We start from the raw sequence: 20,130 nt of genomic DNA on the forward strand, positions 1-20,130 counted from the left end.
AGTGCAGATGCGGATACAAATTTTGTATCCATCCAAGGCTCTGACGTAAGAGCCGAGCAGGCAGCTGTGAAGAGACGCAGCACGGATCCTCCACCTGCCCTGGGCAGGGAGCCGGGGGGGGGGGGCAGGCAGGGACACTGGGCAGGGAGCTGTTCAGGCCCCCTGCTCAGGGCAGGTTGAGGATCTGCCGCAGCTCCCCACAGCTCTCCCCAACGCAGCTCCAGCTGGGGAGGAGAGCGGCTTGAAGCCGCAGCCCAGCCATGATAAGAACCGGGCTGGGACAGCTGGGGCAGACCCTCTACTTGCCCTGGGGAAGGGGCCCGAACAGCCCCTGGGCAGCTCCACAGGTCTCCCCTCTCCCCCCCCGGCCAGGCCAGTGTGGAGCCCAGTCGGGGAGCCACAGCAGACCCTCCATCTGCCCACAGTAAGGGGCAGAGGCTGAAAGCAGCCCCGGGCCGTGGCCCCACCCCCCAGACTCCCTGCCCGGCCGAGGGCAGGTGGGGAAGGGTCTGCAACTCCGCACGGGCTCCTCACAGCTGTCCGCAGCTCTCCCCGACTAGACTACGGTTGGTGGGATGCCTCTGAGCCTCAGCCCAGCCCCCAGTGTAGAGCCCTGCAAATCCACAGATAATTTTTCCAGATAGTGGATCGAATGCAGATAGACATTTATGTATCTGCGCAGGGCTCTAATTACAACATGGTTACATTTTACAGTGGAGATGAAACCTTAACTGCGGTGTGTAACCATGTCCCCTCTAGTTGTACCATGAACTTGCCTTTTGTTAAAATTGCATTGGATATTTTTTAAGCCTGGTTTTAATAAAGCTATGTACCGTCCTTTCTGACGAGTACATTATTTCTATGAGAAACCATCTTTAAAAGCATGTTTCGAAATAGTTTCCTTGGATAGGGAAGAAGGTTGCAGACAGAGCATAAAAGGATCATCTCCAAATCTGCACATTTTGTTTGAATTTTCATCTCACCGTTGGTTCTTCTGATGAGGTACATGGATTCTTCTGCGTCTCATAATTATTGTTTTTCTTTCTCCATTAATTAGCAACCTGATTAAACTGCTGCTATAACAGCCACCACCATGAAACAGTCTAAAGGGAACTAGTCCTTTGGGCTTCGTGGCCTTATACTTTAGGTGGTGGAGCCATATACTTAGATGTGTTATACCATCATGACCTGGTTTTCTTTGGAGCCATATGCTGGGTGTATTAATCTTACAAGGTTTCCCACTCTAATCATCTCTGGGCACTGAAAAGCACCCATGTTTGCTACACCTGTACTTCAAATAACTTTAGAAGTCTATATGTATATACATTTATAAATACAAGATTTTTCATTCGTCCAAATGGGTGATGAGAGAATTGTAAAGTATGAAAAAAAACATTCGTAGTGATGTAATGTTTGAATGGGAACTCCCAAAGAAAAGCAGTAGTATAATCTGAACAACAGTAGAGATGCTATAAACAGGACTGCAAAAGCATTTTTCATTGCATGTTGTTCAGCAGGTGCATTTTTGAACTTGGGTGAAGCATCTCCATTATTTTTAAGACTTGTCACAGGTGCAGCCCATGTGCTCTCCCGCTTTGTGTGGCAGGGAGTAGAACGGCCAAAATCTTGGAGAGAGAATGCTGCTCTGCTGGTTTCCCCTGTTACTAAATAGCTTGTATCCGAGCTAAAAAATGGAACTGTGTCTCAGTGATCTAGTGTGGTTGGAGATCGAACTGGTTTAATCACACTCAGTTCAATTTGCCCCCAGAGCCATTTTTATTCATGTTAGCTGCCACGGTTTTGCTCTGCACCTCACTAGTGCTGTTCTACACTTTTCCCCAATGCATTGCATTCTGGGTATCTATCCCAAAATCTCTGGCATTGCCCCTAGAAGAAGTTGGCTCTGGGAAATTTCAAAAAGGCCTTCTGGGATATATTGGTGAGCCCTGGAGAATTATGGGAGAAGAGATTCAATTCACATAAATCCTCTGGAGCCAGTGTCACTTCCAAGACATTGTCACAAAATAGTGGTCAGGATCAGTATTCAGCTTGCATTCCATGCTCAGCAAGAAAATGTTCTGCTGGAGCTTTTGGAAGGCATCTGCAATTGTCAGGGAAAGGCAGTGGAGGGCATTCCAGAAGTACTTAGAGTCCTACTAGTGTCTAAGGTCAGATGGAACTGCCAGGTGATCTAGTCTGACCTCCTGTATATCATAGACCATCATTACCATCCAACACCCAAACACTAAACCCAACAACCAAAATTAGACCAATGTATTATAGCCCACAAGAAATTATTATGTGCCACTGGCAGAGAACAGGAGGGATGGAGGTACACCATAGCTTGAGGCCACACAACAGCAGGGAATTGATTAACAGAAATATACCCAAATAATCCCAGCAAGTGCCCCACACCCATGCTCTGCAGTAACAGGCAAACCGCAAGAAAAAAACAACCCATCAGGGTCACTTGTGGAGAGTCTGAGACAAAGAGGAGCATCTTACAGCTTTGTGTTGTACTTGTGGACAAATAACACATGGTGGACTGCCACTTCTGGGTCTGGACAACAGCCACAGTCTGATGGGGCCAAGTAGTTTCAACATGTGGGATGCCTGGCTGTGGTAATTGCAGTGACTACACACACAAATTACCTGATTTCTTTACAACTGAGGCCTAACACATTTATTTACAATACTTCTCTTCCCTTCAAAGGGCTCACACTGCACTAACCTTCCTTCCAGCTGAGGACTGGCTAGGGTGCCTCTAAGGCCAAACACTGGCACTGGCCAGAGAGTGTTACTTGAGAATGATTAAATTATTCCATATGTCCCCCACCCTCCAATAACAGAACATATTAGCTCCACAGTGCATCCAGCCCATGACATTCCTAAGTTACTTGAACTCCAGTCCCTGTGGTGCACTGCAACTAGATTACAGGTCCAGCCAATCAATGCTGATTTCCTTTTTTTATTTCTACATTTAAATATTTTACTTGCAAAAGATAGGAAAATGCCAGCCATGTAATGACAAGCAGCAAAATACCTATAGATAAATTGTGCACACTCTTCAGTGGCCTTAAAACTGCGTGCATATTCTGTATATTTCTGACAGTCACTAAATGAAATGCAAGTGATGGTTTTTTCCCATGCAGTCTGGACATGAGATAGATGTGCACATTAAGCAAACAATGACTAGTAAGTAAAAACATTGCTATGAAGTTATTTTAAGATGTCCGCTAGGAATAATCTGATAGCTCTTGTATTTTTGTTAACATAATAGGCTTAAGTAAAATCTTTACAATGGAGTTTGATATATACAGTTTTTTCCTATATTCCATTATAAATCTATAATAATCCTAGTGAAATAGCTGTCAGATAATTTAATTGTTTCAAGCACTTAATTGAAACAAGTATTTCTAATGCCCCAAACATTAAAGTAGAACTTTCTTCAATTAGGTTCCAAATAGGCTGTAGAAGGGTGGGACTGGGGCTTAACCCTCCCTGAGGGGCGGAGGGGAGCCACACCAGCTCGCCACACGCTGTCGGCCCGGTCCCTTGGTTTCAGGGTTGAGGCAACAACGCCGAGTCACTGGGGAGTTCGGGCCTTCCTCTGCAAGGCTGAACAGCAATAGTCGGGCTTCCTCGGGTTAATAGGCTCAGGCCCTCAGGCAGGGCTGAATAGCAATAGTCTGGCTTCCCAGAGTTAATAAGCTCACGCCCTCAGGCAGGGCCGAGCAGCAACAGTCTGGCTTCCCAGAGTCAGTAGGCTCAGGCCCTCAGGCAGGGCTGAGCAGCAATCAGTGACTTTATAAGCCGGGCCCTGGAGCGGGGCGGGGCCGCAAGCAGTTCAAGCTCAGGCCTCTTAGCTGGGCTGAGCAAACACAGTGGTGGCTTGTACAGCCCAAGCCCGGGCTCAGGGCAGGGCAACAAACACAGCTACGAGTCAGGCCCCCGAGCACAGGCTGAGCAGCAAAGTAACTGGTACAAAAGGTCTCCTCAGCCTAGGGGGGAGGGGGAGTCTGCCACCCTTGGAAGGGTGGCAGGGGGGACGCAGGCCCTCCCACTCCACTACGTCCTAGCCCGGGGCCCTAGCAGCGGCAAGGATCCGCTGCAGTCAGTGGGGGTCCTGGCCGCAACACACTGACATAGGTTCAGGTATATCTACAGCCTGACTGGGGTCGGCTACCCCCGGGCCACTTCCAATCTCCCCCTCACTGGGTACCTGCCATCTGCCGGTGCCGTCCGGGGGGTCCCAGACCATGGGTTCCTCAGGGTACCGGGCGTCGGGAAGTCCAGGCCACTCCTCTGTGTACCAGGGGAGGGGAAGCTCAGGCAGCTCCTCTAGATGTCGGATGTCGGGAAGCTCAGGCAGCTCCTCCGGGTACCGAGCACGGGGCAGGTCAGGCCAGCACTCCTCCAGGTACCGAGCACGGGGCAGGCTGGGCCCGGCAATAGCTCGGGCACCAGCGTCTGTCCTCTCCGGTAGCCTCCCGCCAACTGAGCACCGGGGCTGGGCTTTTATACTTCCTGTCCCGCCTATTGTCTTCTGGGGGACAGGGACAGGCGGTGGTGGCTCCGCCCACTGCCGTGCCTGTTCTGGCTTGTCCCTCTTAGGCGTGGCGGGGCGTGAGGCCTCCTCGCTGCATACACACCCCCTCAAAGCCGACCCCTGTCCATCAAGGTCAGGCCCCTCTACTTCCGCGAGGCGGGACAAGAAGTCGGCGTTGAGATGCTCTTTACTGGCCCGGTGGCGGACGGTAAAAGCATATGGTTGCAGTGCCAGATACCACCACGTGAGCCACATATTGTTATTTTTCATCTGAGCCAGCCAACGAAGCGCGGCATGGTCCGTAACCAGTAGGAAAGGGGCCCCCAGGAGGTAATACCATAGGGCATCACAAGCCCACTTCACTGCCAGGGCCTCCTTCTCAATCACGGCGTAGTGCCGTTCCCATGGAAACAATTTCCGGCTAAGGTAGACGATGGGGTGTTCTTCGCCATCCACCTCCTGGGACAGAACCGCTCCTAACTCCACCTCTGAGGCATCTGTCTGGAGGACGAACCCGTGGGAGAAGTCTGGACTGTATAGGACAGGTTCCCGGCAGAGGCAGTCTTTGAGGGCCTGGAAGGCACAGTCACATGCTGGGGTCCACACCACCCGTCAAGGGCTGTCTTTAGTGAGGAGGCCCGTTAGCGGGGCTGCAATGGACACAAAGCTGGGTATGAACCTCTGATAGTATCCCGCCAGTCCGAGGAACCGGTGTACCTGTCGTTTTGTGATGGGGAGGTGGGCAGGTGGCTAAGGCTTGGACATTTCCCATGAGTGGCCTCACCTGTCCCCCGCTGATAGTATATCCCAGGTAGGTGGTCTCCTGCCAACCAACCTGGCACTTCTTCAGATTAGCGGTCAATCCAGCATCTCATAGGGACCGCAGGACCGTGGCTACCCACTCTAGGTGGCTATCCCAGCGCTCGCTGTAAATAACCACGTCGTCAAGGTACGCGGCTGCGTACTCGTGGTGCGGCCGAAGGAGGCGGTCCATAAATCGCTGGAACGTTGCCGGAGCCCCATGGAGGCCAAAGGGCATCTGGGTGAAGTGGTAGAGGCCTGAGGATGTGGCAAACGCGGTCTTTTCTCGGGAGGCGGGGTCGAGGGGGATTTGCCAATACCCCTTGCTGAGATCAAGGGTGGTGAGGAAGCGGGCCTCAACCAAGTGGTCTAGCAGCTCATCTACTCGCGGCATCGGGTATGCATCAAATTTCAAAATGGAATTCACGCGGCAAAAGTCGATGCAGAAGCGCTGGGTACTGTCCGGTTTGGGGACCAGGACCACGGGGCTACGCCATTCACTCTGCGACAGTTCGATGATGCCCAGTTCTAGCATTGCCCAAACTTCCTCCTCTATGATGTGCCACATCCAATGGGGTAGGAGCCTTGTCGCCTCTCGGATCACCGCCCCTGGCTCAGTCTGAATGTTGTGGTGTTCGAGGGTCGTACAGCCTGGCTGGGCGGTGAAGGTTCTATGAAACGCCTGCAAGAGGCAGTCCGTTTGCTTCTGCTGTTCCTCCATTAGTGACTCCCCGAGCTGGGGTGTTGTGGGGTCGTCAGGCGGTGCGGCCTGGGGCCCCAGTTCCGGTTCGGGGGGGCAGGGGTTGATCAGGAGCCCCTCTCGCTCCCGCCAAGGCTTCAGGAGGTTAATATGGTACCTCTGGGTCTTCTTCCAGCGGTCGGGCTGGTTAACCTCGTAGGTGACTGGCCCAACTTTCCGAATCACTTCACAGGGCCCTGCCAGCAGGCCAGTAACTTGGATTCACTGGAGGGCAGGAGCAACAGCACCCGATCTCCAGATTGGAACTCGCGAGCCCAAGCCTCCCGGTTATAAGTCTGGGCTTGGGCTTCCTGGGCCATCTTCAAGTTCACGCGAGTGTGCGCCCCTGCTTGGGTGAGACGATCTTGAAGCTGGAAGACATATTGTAAGAGCCCCTGAGTGGGAAAAGGGGTCTGTTCTCAGGTCTCCCGCATGAGGTCCAGGAGCCCCCTCGGGCGATGGCCATACAACAATTCGAAGGGGGAGAATTTGATGGAGGCCTGGGGCACTTCGCGGACTGCCAGGAGCAGGGGCGGGATCAACTGGTCCCATCGGCGCAGGTCCTTGGGGGAGAATTTGCGCATCATGTCCTTCAGGGTACGGTTGAACCGCTCCATGAGGCTGTCAGTTTGCAGGTGGTACACTGAGGTGTGCAGTTGCTTGATCCCGAGGAGCACGCAGACCTGTTGCAGCAACTGGGAGGTAAAGTTGGTCCCCTGGTTGGTAAGTATCTCCCGGGGCAGGCTGACGCGGGCAAAGACCTTGATCAACTCATCAGCAATGGCCCTTGCAGTGATGCTCCGGAGCAGAATGGCTTCGGGGGAAGCGGGTGGCATAGTCCACGATGACCAAAATATAGAGGAACCTGGCCTGGTTTCTCGGGAGTGGCCCCACTAAGTCCATTGCCACCCGCTTGAATGGAGTCTCCATGATGGGCATGGGGATCGGGGGGCTGGGGCTGTCCATGAGGGGGTGGTCAGTTGGCATGCTGGACAGGAGGCTCAGTAGCTCCGACCTCTTGGTGCACCCCCAGCCAGAAGAAGCAGGACAAAATCCGGGTGAGGGTCTTCTCCTGGCCTAAGTGCCCGGCAGCGGGGACATCGTGGGCCAGCCTCATTACCACCCGTCGGTGGCAACGCGGCACTAACAGTTGCATCCGGACCTCCCCGGTGCAGGGATCCCGGTCCACCCGATAAGAGACAGTCATGCCGTAATTCGAAGTGGGGCCAGCTTTTAGCCCGGGCTGGATTGATCAGGGTGCCATCGACCGCTGCAACTGGTCATATGCCCAGCCCAGGGTGTGGTCCTCCCTCTGATCTCGGCAGAAGTCTGTGTCAATCTCGGGTCTCTCAGCTACCGTCAGCCGGGGTTCCCCTACCGCGTCGGCCGGGCACTCAGGCTCCGTCTCGTCAGTCTCCTTTGCAAGGCCTTCAGCGACGCAGTCCCCTTCCCCATCTCTGGGCTTTCCTGCGTGTGTGACCTCAGAACGTCTGCGAATTCGGGCCAGTCCCCCCCCAAGATCACAGCATAGGCGAGTCGCGAGGCCAGGCCGACCACAAGAGTCCGTGTGACCCCAGCCATGGAAAGTGGGACCCTGGCGCTGGCATATGGTCACATGTCGCCATGGATGCACTGCAATTGGATAGTCCCTAGTTGAGGGTCTTCAGCGACGCCGAGGCTTTGGCGGATTAAAGTCTGTCCACAGCCCGAGTCAACCAGGGCCCACGTCTGGCCGTCGCCGATGACTACAGGCACAGTGACCTTGGGTGCCAGTGGTGGTCGGGCACGATTTTTGCCGGGGCAGACGTGTCCAAAGTTGCACTCCATCTCCAGGCAGTCCCATTGGAGGTGTCCACACTTGCTGCAGGCAAAGCAGGGTCCGATCTCAGGCCGTCCGGACCGGACTGATCCATTCCTCTGGCTCGCAGGGGGACTCCGCTGCGCGCATTCCAATCGGGTCTCGGGGCCTGCAGGGGTCGGTGAGACAGGCCTTCGGGCAGCCAAAGGCGGGGTTCTTGGCCCCGGGGGGACGTTCGTGCTTCGTCGCAGGCGTTCCCTCTTTTCTTGGAGTGGGGGCGATTGGGCCCGGCTGGGTGACTTCGCAGTGCCGGCCCGACCGGGGCTTCAGCTGCCAGGAAGTTTTCCATAAGGGTGACAGCGACCGCCACCATCGGGGGCCGGTGTCAGAGGACCCATGCCCTTCCCCAGGATGGGAGGACGTGGAGGAACTGCTTCAGAACAATTTGCTCGAGTAGTTCTTCAGGGCCTCGCTGGTCGGGTTGGAGCCACCACTTGCATAAATCCTTCAGTTCTTGAGCTATCAGCTGGGGCCGGGCGCTCACGCTGTAGGTCAGGCTCCAGAACTGCTGCCGGAAGGTCTCTGGGGTGACGTCTAACGCGTCCAGAATCGCCGCCTTCACCCGGGGGTAGTCCTTGGCGTCTTCGGTGGAGAGGTCTCAGTATGCGGTCTGTGCCGTTTCGGTCAGATATGGGGCCAGCAGAGTGGCCCACTGATCAGGGGCCCACCTGGCAGCCTGGGCCACCCACTCGAAGGTCACCAAGAACACTTCAGGGTCATCAAGAGGGCCCATCTTGGTCAGCCAGATGGCCGGAGGGAATCGAGGGGTCCCATCCGGGCCCCCCGGATGGGGTTGGGGGAGCGGGGCAGCGCACCTGCTAATTGTTGCAGGCACTGTCGCTGAAACTCTTGAGTCTGAGTTGCCAAGTCCTGCATCAACTGCTGCTGCTGGACCCCCAGCTGCTCGACCAACTGTTGCTGCTGCTGGAGCCGGGCAGCCTCTTGTCGTTGCTGCTGCTGTCACTCTTGGGTCTCCGTCAAAACCATGAGGAGCTTGGCTAGGTCCATGTCTCCGGTAGGGGAGCAGTCTCCCCCAGCCCCTTTCTCGCAGGGGTCAAGGGCTCGTGTCCACATTCTGGGCAGTGAGTCCCTGGTCAGGTGCCACGTGTAGAAGGGTGGGACCGGGGCTCAACCCTCCCTGAGGGGCGGAGGGGAGCCACACCGGCTTGCCACACGCTGTCGGCCCGGTCCCTTGGCTTCAGGGTTGAGGCAACAATGCCGAGTCACTGGGGAGTTCGGGCCTTCCTCTGCAAGGCTGAACAGTAATTGTCTTGCTTCCCAGTGTTAACAGGCTCAGGCCCTCAGGCAGGGCTGAATAGCAATAGTCTGGCTTCCCAGAGTTAATAAGCTCACGCCCTCAGGCAGGGCCGAGCAGCAACAGTCTGGCTTCCCAGAGTCAGTAGGCTCAGGCCCTCAGGCAGGGCTGAGCAGCAATCAGTGACTTTATAAGCCGGGCCCTGGAGCGGGGCGGGGCCCCAAGCCGTTCAAGCTCAGGCCTCTTAGCTGGGCTGAGCAAACACAGTGGTGGCTTGTACAGCCCAAGCCCGGGCTCAGGGCAGGGCAACAAACACAGCTACGAGTCAGGCCCCTGAGCAGGGGCTGAACAGCAAGGTAACCGGTACAAAAGGTCTCCTCAGCCTAGGGGGGAGGGCGAGTCTGCCACCCTGGACTCAGGCCCTCCCACTCCACTGCGTCCCAGCCCGGGGCCCTAGCAGCGGCAAGGATCCGCTGCAGTCAGTGGGGGTCCTGGCCGCAACACACTGACATAGGCTCAGGTATATCTACAGCCTGACTGGGGTCGGCTACCCCCGGGCCACTTCCAATCTCCCCCTCACTGGGTACCTGCCATCTGCCGGTGCCGTCCGGGGGGTCCCAGACCATGGGTTCCTCAGGGTACCAGGCATCGGGAAGTCCAGGCCACTCCTCTGTGTACCAGGGGTGGGGAAGCTCAGGCAGCTCCTCTAGATGCCGGATGTTGGGAAGCTCAGGCAGCTTCTCCGGGTACCGAGCATGGGGCAGGTCAGGCCAGGACTCCTCTGGGTACCGAGCACGGGGCAGGCTGGGCCCGGCGGTAGCTCAGGCACCAGCGTCTGTCCTCTCCGGTAGCCTCCTGCCAACTGAGCGCCAGGGCTGGGCTTTTATACTTCCTGTCCCGCCCCTTGACTTCTGGAGGGCGGGGACAGGCGGTTGTGGCTCCGCCCACTGCTGCGCCTGTTCTGGCTTGTCCCTCTTAGGCGCGGCGGGAAGTGAGGCCTCCTTGCTACATAAGCATAGAAACTTTACTTATAAGTGTGTAATCACTTCATTTAGGTCCATCAATGGCTATGTAGATCCATCAGTGGCTATTAGCCAAGATGGGCAGGGATAGTGTCCCTTTCCTCTGTTTGCCAGAAGCTTGGAATGGATGACAGGGGATGGATCATGTGATGATTACCTGTTCTGGTCATTCCCACGGGGGCACCTGGCACTGCCATTGTTGGAAGAAAGAATAGTGGGCTAGATGAACCTTTGGTCTGACCCAGTACAGCTGTTCTTATGGTCTTATCCTTTATGTGAACCAGAACTTTTAAGCCTTTTTTTCCTCCTCTTTCTGTACTAATAGTAGTTTTCATTTCTAGTTTCATGCAAATAAAGGAATCAGTTAGGTATTTTTGGTATAAAGAGATGGTCTTCTAAAGGTCTGTGGAGAGAATGAAGAAGGCATTTTAAAAAATTCCTTTGAATAAAAAGGAGGATCACTTGTTAAAGCCAGAAGTGGCTTTTTGAATGCATTTGACCATAATGAAAAGCAACAATTGACTGGGTGTGCTCATCACCAGCAAATGTCATTTTCAGCAACTAACTATATAAAACAGCCACCTTTTCAAAAGAGATAAGAATAGTGGCCAAGCATCTACTGAGAAGGCAGGATGATCTTGTGAGCAAGACATGGATCTGAGAGGCTGGAGATGTGAGAGTTTTATTCCTGAATTTGCCACAGAATGACCTGTCTGTACCTCAGTTTTCTCCATCTGTGAAATGGGGATAATATTACTTCCAGTTTACTAACACTCAAAAAGCTGTTATCAGACTTTATTTATTAATGTTTTGAGGACAGATGTTGTAATAAAAAGTGCATTAGAAATTACTATAAATAGTGCAAAATTAAGACAGCCTCTTAAAGTAAATCTTAGGTCTTTTTTAATTTAAATAAGGAAGAAGGTTAAAGAATAAATGCCATCAATTAAATTCTAGGTCGCTGCTGAGCTGTGCCAGCCACATCCCTCACTGTAGCAGTGCTTTTCCTCTGAACAATTTATATATATGTAAAAAGAAACTTCTTAGGTTTGTGATCAATTCCAACCAATTCTTTTACAGTTTTTCATCTTCCTGCAATGACTGAGTTACTTTAACTCAATTCTTTACCTTTGCTGGATGTGACCTATTAATTAATAAAAAATTTAAATTAATAATTGGAGATATACCAATCTCCTAGAACTGGAAGGGACCTTGAAAGGTTGTTGAGTCCAGCCACCTGCCTTCACTAGGCAGGACCAAGTACTAATATTTGCACCAGATCCCTAAGTGGCCCTCTCAAGGATTGAGCTCACAAGCCTGGGTTTAGCAGACCAATGCTCAAACCACTGAGCTATCCCTCCCCCTTACTGTATCCCTGACCTGTTGTCAGCTGCAGTATCTGCACTAACTTTGTTTGGATTGTCATTTTACTGTATGTTGAAAGTTTTATAAATTCTAATTTCAGTCTAATGTATAAAGGGTTAAACAATTTTAAGTCCTTCAATTATATGAAAACAATGTATGCTGTAGTAAGAAAGTCTGAAACCAATAGCACAGTCCAGATTTGTAGAAGTGTTTTAATTGATGTGCTATGTATACGACTGTTATGGTCCTCTGTACCAGATATGGACTGTTCACAGAGCTTACTTATAGACACCAAATGTGTTCATCATAAGATCCTTTAATGCTCCACCATGTATAATACAGTTTAGCACAGGGGTTCTCAAACTAGGGATCGGGACCCCTCAAGGGGTTGCAAGGCTCTTACATGGGGGGTTGTGAGCTGTCAACCTCCACCCCACACCCTGCTTTGCCTCCAGCATTTATAATGGTGTTAAATATATTTTAAAACATTTTTAATTGATGAGGTGGTCACACTCAGAGGCTTGCTATGTGAAAGGGATCACCAGTAAAAAAGTTTGAGAATCACTGGTTTAACGTTCCATTACATCTCCCCCTTTAAGTTCTCCCTAACTACCATTTCCATTTACAATATCTAAACTCTCCTGCTATCTTTGAAGGTTAGTATGTTAAGTGTCTTTGAATCTTACAAGTTTTCTAATTATGCAACCCAAATGCATAATAACTTGGTCATCTGGCTGTCCATTACTTGCAATGACTAGCTGTGGTTGGTTTGGAATCCCTGTGTCATCTTCTTGTTCTGCATCTGCTATTTGTAGAGATTTTCCTCTGTTGATTGTTTTTTCTGAGGAACAAACTGTAGATATTGATGTTTTCTGTCAAACTCTCCACTGTTGGTCTTGATCATATCTGATCTGGGCACTGAATTATTTTTTTTCCTAACAGCAGGAGTTGTCCATCCTTTTTCTCCATCCAGTTTAACGTGAACACAGTCACCAGGTTCTAGACCTAGCAATTCTCTAAGTGAATGACGTCTGTTGTAAAAGGATTCATAAACTCTTTTAGCCTGCCACTCTCTTCATGTCTGGCCTCTTTGGAAATGGGATCTTTTCTAAAGTTGGAACAGTAGTTCTGAGTTGTCTTCCCATTTAGGAGTTGTGCTGAACTATATCCAGTAGCTGCTGTTGGTGTTGATCTGTAATTCAGAAAAGGAATGGATCTTCCTGCTGCAGGATTTTATGGGTTGTCTGTACAGCTCTGTCAGCCTCTCCAATCTCTCTCATGGGCAATGTGGGTTGCTAGTAATATGATCAAAATCATATTTTGTTCAAAATGACAAATTTTGCTACAGTGATCTGTAGTCCATTGTCCATCGCTGGTTGTTCTAGAATACCAAAGTGAGAAAAAGTGCACTTCAGTTTCTCGATAACACTGTGACATGTTATGTCTTTCAAGTACATTATTTCTATATATCTGAAAAAAAAAAACCCAGTCCACTATGACCATGCAAATGCAATGATGTCCTCTGAATTCGCATACATCTGCAGCTAATCTCTTCCAAGGTCTGTCTGGTAGAAGTGTTTGTATACTGTATTATTCAGCATTATGATTTGTACTGGATCTCCTATCAAAAGTCTAGTATCATCAAATTCTCCGCCAAAGTTCTTCCACCTTTCTTACTAGGTCCATCATGGCTGCCATGCTGCAGCTGAGAAATTTGTTGGTCAATTGATATTGACATGGTCTTTGACATGGGGACTCTGAATGCAAAACTTTTGTCTTTTCAAGTTGTTTCTGTGGTGAACTGGCCCATGCAGTTCAAAATTCCTTCAGGGCTAGGCAGAGCTGTGTAGGTGACTTCAGCTCTGGGAGAAGTTAAAGGTGATTGTAAGTGCCTCCTGAGAAGACTGTGACATCAGTTCCTGAGTCCAGTCTGCTATGAATATTCAATTTCACTCTCCAGGCAGGTTCTGTGTCATCACAAGTGATAGATCCCAGAAACAATGGCTTTTGATTGTCTGTCATATCAGTCAATTCCCTGACCACTTCGATGCAGCAAACAGCTGCAAAAGATCCATATTTCATGCATTTATTAAACCATATGCCTCTGGCTGGACATGCATCCTCTTGGGATATGACTTTTTCCCACATCTTATGTATGTAGAATTTGGAATTCTGGAATGTGTCCCTCATAGCCTGGGTGTTCTCTCTCCTTGTCTATGGGTCTTATGATAATGACTTTTAAACACTCAAGTGTCTGTTTACAGTTTCTAAGCTATTTTCAGGTTTTTCAAGTTGTTCCTGACATTTGTTCTGTTTGCTTTATTCAGACTGCTTTGCTCTTTTTATAGCTGTGGCTCGGATTAAATCTCTTCAATTGTCCCTGTTCTGAAAGGTTAACCCAATAAACAGCCTGTCACATTTTCATATTTTGCATTCTCAAAAACCAGAGTTTTCAGCCAACGTATGCAGAGATCTTATAAAACATTCCATATTTTCCCTTGGTTCCTGAATTTGCTGGTGAAAACATGGTCATTCATAAACCACATTTCTCTGGGATATAAAGTATGCATCAAACATAGCCAGAACCCTTTCATAGTCATCTTTGTGACTATCTTCTGTAAAGTCAAAGGATTAAAGATATACTCTGCTTGCTTCCCCATACCTGTATATTCTTTAATTTATGCTATATCAGTTTCCTTGCAGAGCTTGGTAGCAATGCAAAAAACTTGCTTCTAGTCCATGCTGAAGATTTGTCAAAGCTGAAGTTCTCTGGGGCATTGAAGAGTGGCACATTGATAAGATCCTGCAACCTTTGTTGCTTTGGTCCTTCTGTTTCTGTTCTTAATCCCATTCGTACCACCATGTCATGTTCCTCTGTACCAGATATGGACTGGTCACAGAGCTTGCTTATACACACTGGATGTGTTCATCATAAGATCCTTTATGACTCTGTCAAGTATGGCTGAGGTTTGTTTAAATAAGGTATTTAAAATGGGCTTAAACTCTGAAGCATGAAGTTTAATATCTCCTCCAAAATGAACATTAGCCTTAACTATTCTAACTCTAGAAATTATTCACATAAATGTCTGGTTCTTTTGCAAATCTTGCTAATTTTTTTGCTTCAGTGGCATCCTGTACCAATGATTTCCATTATGTGATTTTGTGAAAAAGTATTTCCTTGCATCATTTTGAATTAGCCACCTTTCCATTTCATTCAACGTCCCCTGGTTCCTGTGTTTATGAGACAGGGTGAACAGAAGTTTCCAATTTACCTTCTCTGTGCCATTCAGTATTTTATATACTTGTTTCCTCTTAACTGTCTCCTTTCTAAAATAAATAATCCCAGTCTTTTCAATCTCTCTTCCTATGAGACCTTTCCCTTGCCCTTGATCATTCTTACTGCCCTTCTTTGAACCCTCTCTAATTATGCAATATCCTTGTTTGAGACAGGGTGAACATGAGCAGTATCCCACACTCTATCCCAGATGAGGCCATATCGTTGTATAATCAATGTAATATTTTCTGTATTGTTCCTAATTTTATTCCTTTTACATCTTGTTTGTGTTTATTGTTTGTTTTGCTTTTTCATTGTAGCTGCCCACGATGATGACCAGGTTCTGTTTTTGAGCTGATACTATTCATGTGGAATCCTGTGAGCTGAAAGAGTAGTTTTAAATTTTTCCCTCTAAATGTGCATTTTGTAGTATTTATCGACACTGAACTTAATTTGCAATCATGTTGCCTTATACTCAGCCATGATAGAAGAGAAAATCCCTATTGCTGACTTCTTCCCACCGAGGGGTGAGGAAGGCTACTTGAGTTAAAGTATTCTCTACCAACAGATACGAGGCTCCCCTTACCTTCTGTCATTTTCTGGGATGAGGGTAGCTCACCATCCTATTAGCCCCGTGTTCACCCTATGTCTTTAATGAATGGCTGGCAAGACCTTTCCCAGGCTCTATAAGGCAGCCAGCAATGTAGCCAGGCCTCAGTAACACAAATCTATCAGAGAAGCATCTTCAAAGACAGGGTGCTTTGTCCACCTCACTATGAGCTGGCAGAGGACCAGGAAAGGTGTGCCTTCAAATGCCACTTTTGCCCTGGCTTAGAGAGACACCCCAGAGTATTCCACATTAATAAGAAACCGGTAGGGATTCATTTTCATTACAAAAGGTTTGCAGAGCTCTACAGCATAAATCTCTCTCAGGAATATAACTGTGTAAAGAACTTTCTTTCTCTGGAATGAACCCTTATTCTTCTGGAAATGCACCACTTCCCTTAACAGCTGGAGTGAAATAGCATGATAAAGCTGGAACATCCATGCTGCCTTTGAGATGGAATATTTTTCCTACCTTTTGGTTAGGAAAATGGACGCATTCCCATTTCCTCCTGCTGAGAAAAAGCATTCATAGCAGCAATCCACTGTGTAAGAGAACAGGAAAGGAACACCAGATAAGAGCATGCAAGTGATTTATTTCCTTTCCTTTCCAGTTTTCCGCATTCTCCACATATTTGCAAGACTACTTTTGTTTTAAAAATGAATCTAATTCTCTTTGAGTGCCATCACAATACAGAAATATTTCTTTCTGACCTATCACTCTGCATTCATGCTAGTAAAATTTTGGCTGAGTTTCTAATATTTTACCATCCAGTTTTTTGTCAGGGTGAAGGGTTTGGTTGACTCTGATACTTCACTTGCTAGCTGAAATTTTTCATCTAAATCATCATAAAATCAAGTCCTTTCCAAGGAGTGTCCTGTATTCCAAAATTCCATTCCCACTTCTAATAGAAAGATTCCAAATTCTTCTTTGAATGCAATCAGGGTCTCGACCTGTCCAAAGCAAGTTCACAAACAGCTGTCCTGAATGCCCCCTGTTCAGCTTCCAATCAGCAAGCTCATCCATAAAAGCATAGGAAAGAATAATTAGGAGATCAAGTGATAACAGTTATCTGTTTATCAGTTCCCTCAACAATGATAACATTGCTTTGTCATGTTGTTCAACTTCAAAAAGATTATTCCACACAGTTGAGCTTCATGATTTGTACAATACACGTTTGTTCTATGTGAACTGTAGTGCAAAAAACTCATTAGGGTTACTGTGCATAACAGAACTACAGAGTCTCATCATTTGTCCAACTGTTTGCTATTAAGACACTAAAAGGGTGAAGAGATATGGTTTGACTGTAATTTGAAATAAGATGGTCAGATACAGGAAGGCTTTTGCAGATGGCGGGAGCTGTAGAGGAAGCAGCACTGTAACAGTAATGGCTAGGAAATGTAAGGAACGATGTTCCTCGCCATGAACTTGGGTCACCTTTCTATCCAGATAGAGTTGCAGTGCATGTAGCTTGTAGAGTACTCCATCTCCTTGGTGACAGCAACTCTGCTGGGTAGAAGCCTTATCCTACCTTCCCCCACCCTTTTTATTGGTCGGTTTCAAAAGACACCATGTTCTAGTATCTAAAACCAAGAGAAGGAAGCAGAAACAAAGTGGCAGAAGGTTATAAAACACAGGAATAATTATAGCTTCCTTACTTCAGGCTTAACTTATACTTGTAACACTAAATTCCCAAAGCCTCCATGGGATACTTTAGCCTTTCAGAAACTAAATGTCTATGTACATAGGGTGCCTAGCACAACAGGGCCTTTGTCTTAATTAGGGCCCTTAGGGGCCACTAAAAATAAAGCAAATAACTATGTATCTATTGTTTTAAGCTGAAGCTAACCAAGCTGGGAAAAGCAAAGGATTACCTCTGCCTCAGGAAAAAAGTCTTAAAGTCTCTGTTGTATCTAAGAATTGCTAAAGCCAAAAAAAAAAAAAATCTTCACACAGTCAGCACAGAGTTAATTCTGTTTATAATTTCTAATGACGTTGAGATAGTGTATGCTATGAATAGATTGAAATGTCTTTCATTTGCTAGCTCCACTTAGAATGAAGATTGGGTTTTGGTTGTTTTATTTCATTTTCTCCACCAACTATGTTCTGACCATTACTGGCTCTCAAATCTTTTTGATCTGGCTGATGTGTTGTGTACGTTCAGTGTTTCCCTGTAGAGATAAGATTTTAAATATTCTGCAAATGACTGACAAAGTTGTTGTATTTGGGAGAAACTTGAGGTTAAATGCTTCGATACTCTGGGGGCGATCACTATAGAATATCCTAGCAAAGAGAGAGATTTTCCAGCATTGTAAAGTTGGACTGAGTGTGAAGCCCATTTAATGAGACAGCTGTCAGTTGTGCCTGTTTGCCAAGTAAATTGTTGGAAAATGCTGATTGAACTGTCCATTGAATGCACAACACAAATGAAATTTCAGTCACAGACTCCTGGCCAGTTTTGGTTTCATGCATCCGAAGAGTACATGGACACAGGCAATGAAGCATTAAAAGTGTTCCTCCTCTTCGCATTAATATATATCTCTCTCTCTCTTAGGAAAGCTGCTATTTGCAATGTTTAAGATCAAGAGAAAGCATAAAAACAGTGTGCAAATTAACAGCATCAATAGATCCTTAGATATCTAGTTACTATTTATTCAATGCTCCAAGTACTCTGGTCTGCAAAAAGAAAATTGCATTTGGCAAATGTTTTGAATACGAATAAGTGTAATCAACTTGTTGCACATTGTTAATCTGAGTAAAGATAACTGTCTTTCAGCGTAAGAAAAAAATCCACACAAACATGTCCTGCATGTCCCGAAGAGGTTCATACTTTAACAGAAAAGCTTTAAGACAGTATATAATATTTCTCCACAAAAGAGTGACACATTCCTTTTAGTGGTGATTAATATTAAATGTAAGTGCAATCATACAAAAAATTCATGGTTTACCTACATTTCCTAAATAAATAGTGATGTTTAATATAAGAGCATAAGAACGGCAATACTAGGTCAGACCAATGGTCCATCTAGCCCAATATCCTGTCTGACAGTGGCCAGTGCCAGATGCTTCAGAGGGAGGGAACAGAAATGGGCAACTTTGAGTGATCCATCCCGTTTCATCGAGTCCCAGCTTCTGGCAATTAGAGGCTTAGGGATACCTGGTGCATGGGGTTGCATCTCTGACCATCTGGGCCAATAGCCATTGATGAATCTATCCTACATTAAATTATCTAGTTCTTTTTTGAAGCCAGTTGTATTTTTGACCTTCACCAACTCCCTTGACAATGAGTTCCACAGGTTCACTGTAGCTTGTGTGAAGAAGTACTTTTGTTTATTTTAAACCTGCTACCTCTGCTTTTTGTGTCACGTGAATGGGTAAACAACACTTCCCTATTCACTTTCTCCACCATTGTGGATTTTATAGATCTCTATCATATTCCCCCTTGGATGTCTCTTTTCTAAGATGAACAACCCCAGTCTTTTTAATCTTTCCTCATATGGAAGCTGTTCTGTACCCCTAACCATTTTTGTTGCCCTTCTTTGCACCTTTTCCAATTCTGATAATTTTTTTTGAGATGGGGTGACTAGATCTGCATGCAGTATTCAAAATGTGGGCATACCATGGATTTATATAGTAGCATTATAATATTTTCTATTTTATTATCTATCCCTTTCCCAATGTTTCCTAATATTGTTAGCTTTTTTGACTGCCACTGAACATTGAGCAGATGTTTTCTGAGAACTATCCATCATAACTAGTGAATTATTGATAAAACAATAATAAAACAGGATGCTGTGTACGAGCACTGAACCAACAATACAGAAACTGATATTTTCTAAGCAAGCTCAAGTGTCATGTTAGAAAACGTGATTGTTCTTTATGTTTATCGCATAATATAATTAGGTATCAAAGTGAAATGTCTCCAGTTCCCTTCTGCTCTGTATAAGGGTACTAGTGTTCCTTGGTGCCATCTGCTCCCCATTGCCTTTCATTCTCAACCTCTCCCTACCATCTAGGGTCAAAACCTACCTTGTCACTCCTAGTGATTATTTCTGTTAGATTAAAGGAAAATAAATCAAATAGAAACTCTGGTATGACATCTGCTATTCAAGCGCATCTAGAGTGGAAGCCAGCTTTCATTTCATAGGAATACTGCACATGTTCTATGTTGGACTTCTTTAGATCTTTCCGTAGCCATTTTTACAGCAACATTTTTTCTTATTTCAGGATGTCTTCTCTTGGGGAGGAGGAAGGGGAGTTCCATTTCTGTGAGTTCAAAACACTGCTTATCCCAAGGCCTTCCATGGTCACTGCTGTTCTTACACTTTGGGATGTTTTATATTTATTAATTCTCACCACCAGTGGGCACCACCAAAGTCTACCACTCAGCACTCTAATGCTGCCTTATTCTGTTGCCAGCTGGAGCTGTAGAACTTGACTGAAGGATAAACATGACTAGAATGTGTTGCAAGGGTTTTCCTCCATTCTGCTATGAAACCAAACCAGCTGCTTTTTGCCTTATGCTGCGTAAAGGGCTCAGTCAACACTCTGTCTGTACAGCTCCCCTTTATACAGCCATTTTTGAAATCAGCACTAAAGCACATCCTCTGCTGATAGTCTTCTGGTCTTGCAGTGATTACTAAGAATTGTACTGTAAGTTAGT

At 47.4% G+C, this 20,130-nt stretch overlaps 1 protein-coding gene across 1 annotated transcript in view; it reads left to right on the plus strand.

Annotated features, from left to right (window-relative positions):
- The window catches only part of AFG1L (AFG1 like ATPase), a 167,465-nt gene extending 147,681 nt beyond the window's left edge, over positions 1-19,784 (plus strand). The window contains exon 15 of the transcript XR_003999557.1: positions 19,695-19,784. The gene's annotated coding sequence lies outside the window, so the exon portion shown is untranslated. The remainder of the gene's footprint in view (positions 1-19,694) is intronic.
- Positions 19,785-20,130: the final 346 nt, after the last annotated feature.

The sequence above is a fragment of the Gopherus evgoodei genome, chromosome 3 (assembly GCF_007399415.2).
Source record: "Gopherus evgoodei ecotype Sinaloan lineage chromosome 3, rGopEvg1_v1.p, whole genome shotgun sequence".
Taxonomy (NCBI): domain Eukaryota; kingdom Metazoa; phylum Chordata; order Testudines; family Testudinidae; genus Gopherus; species Gopherus evgoodei.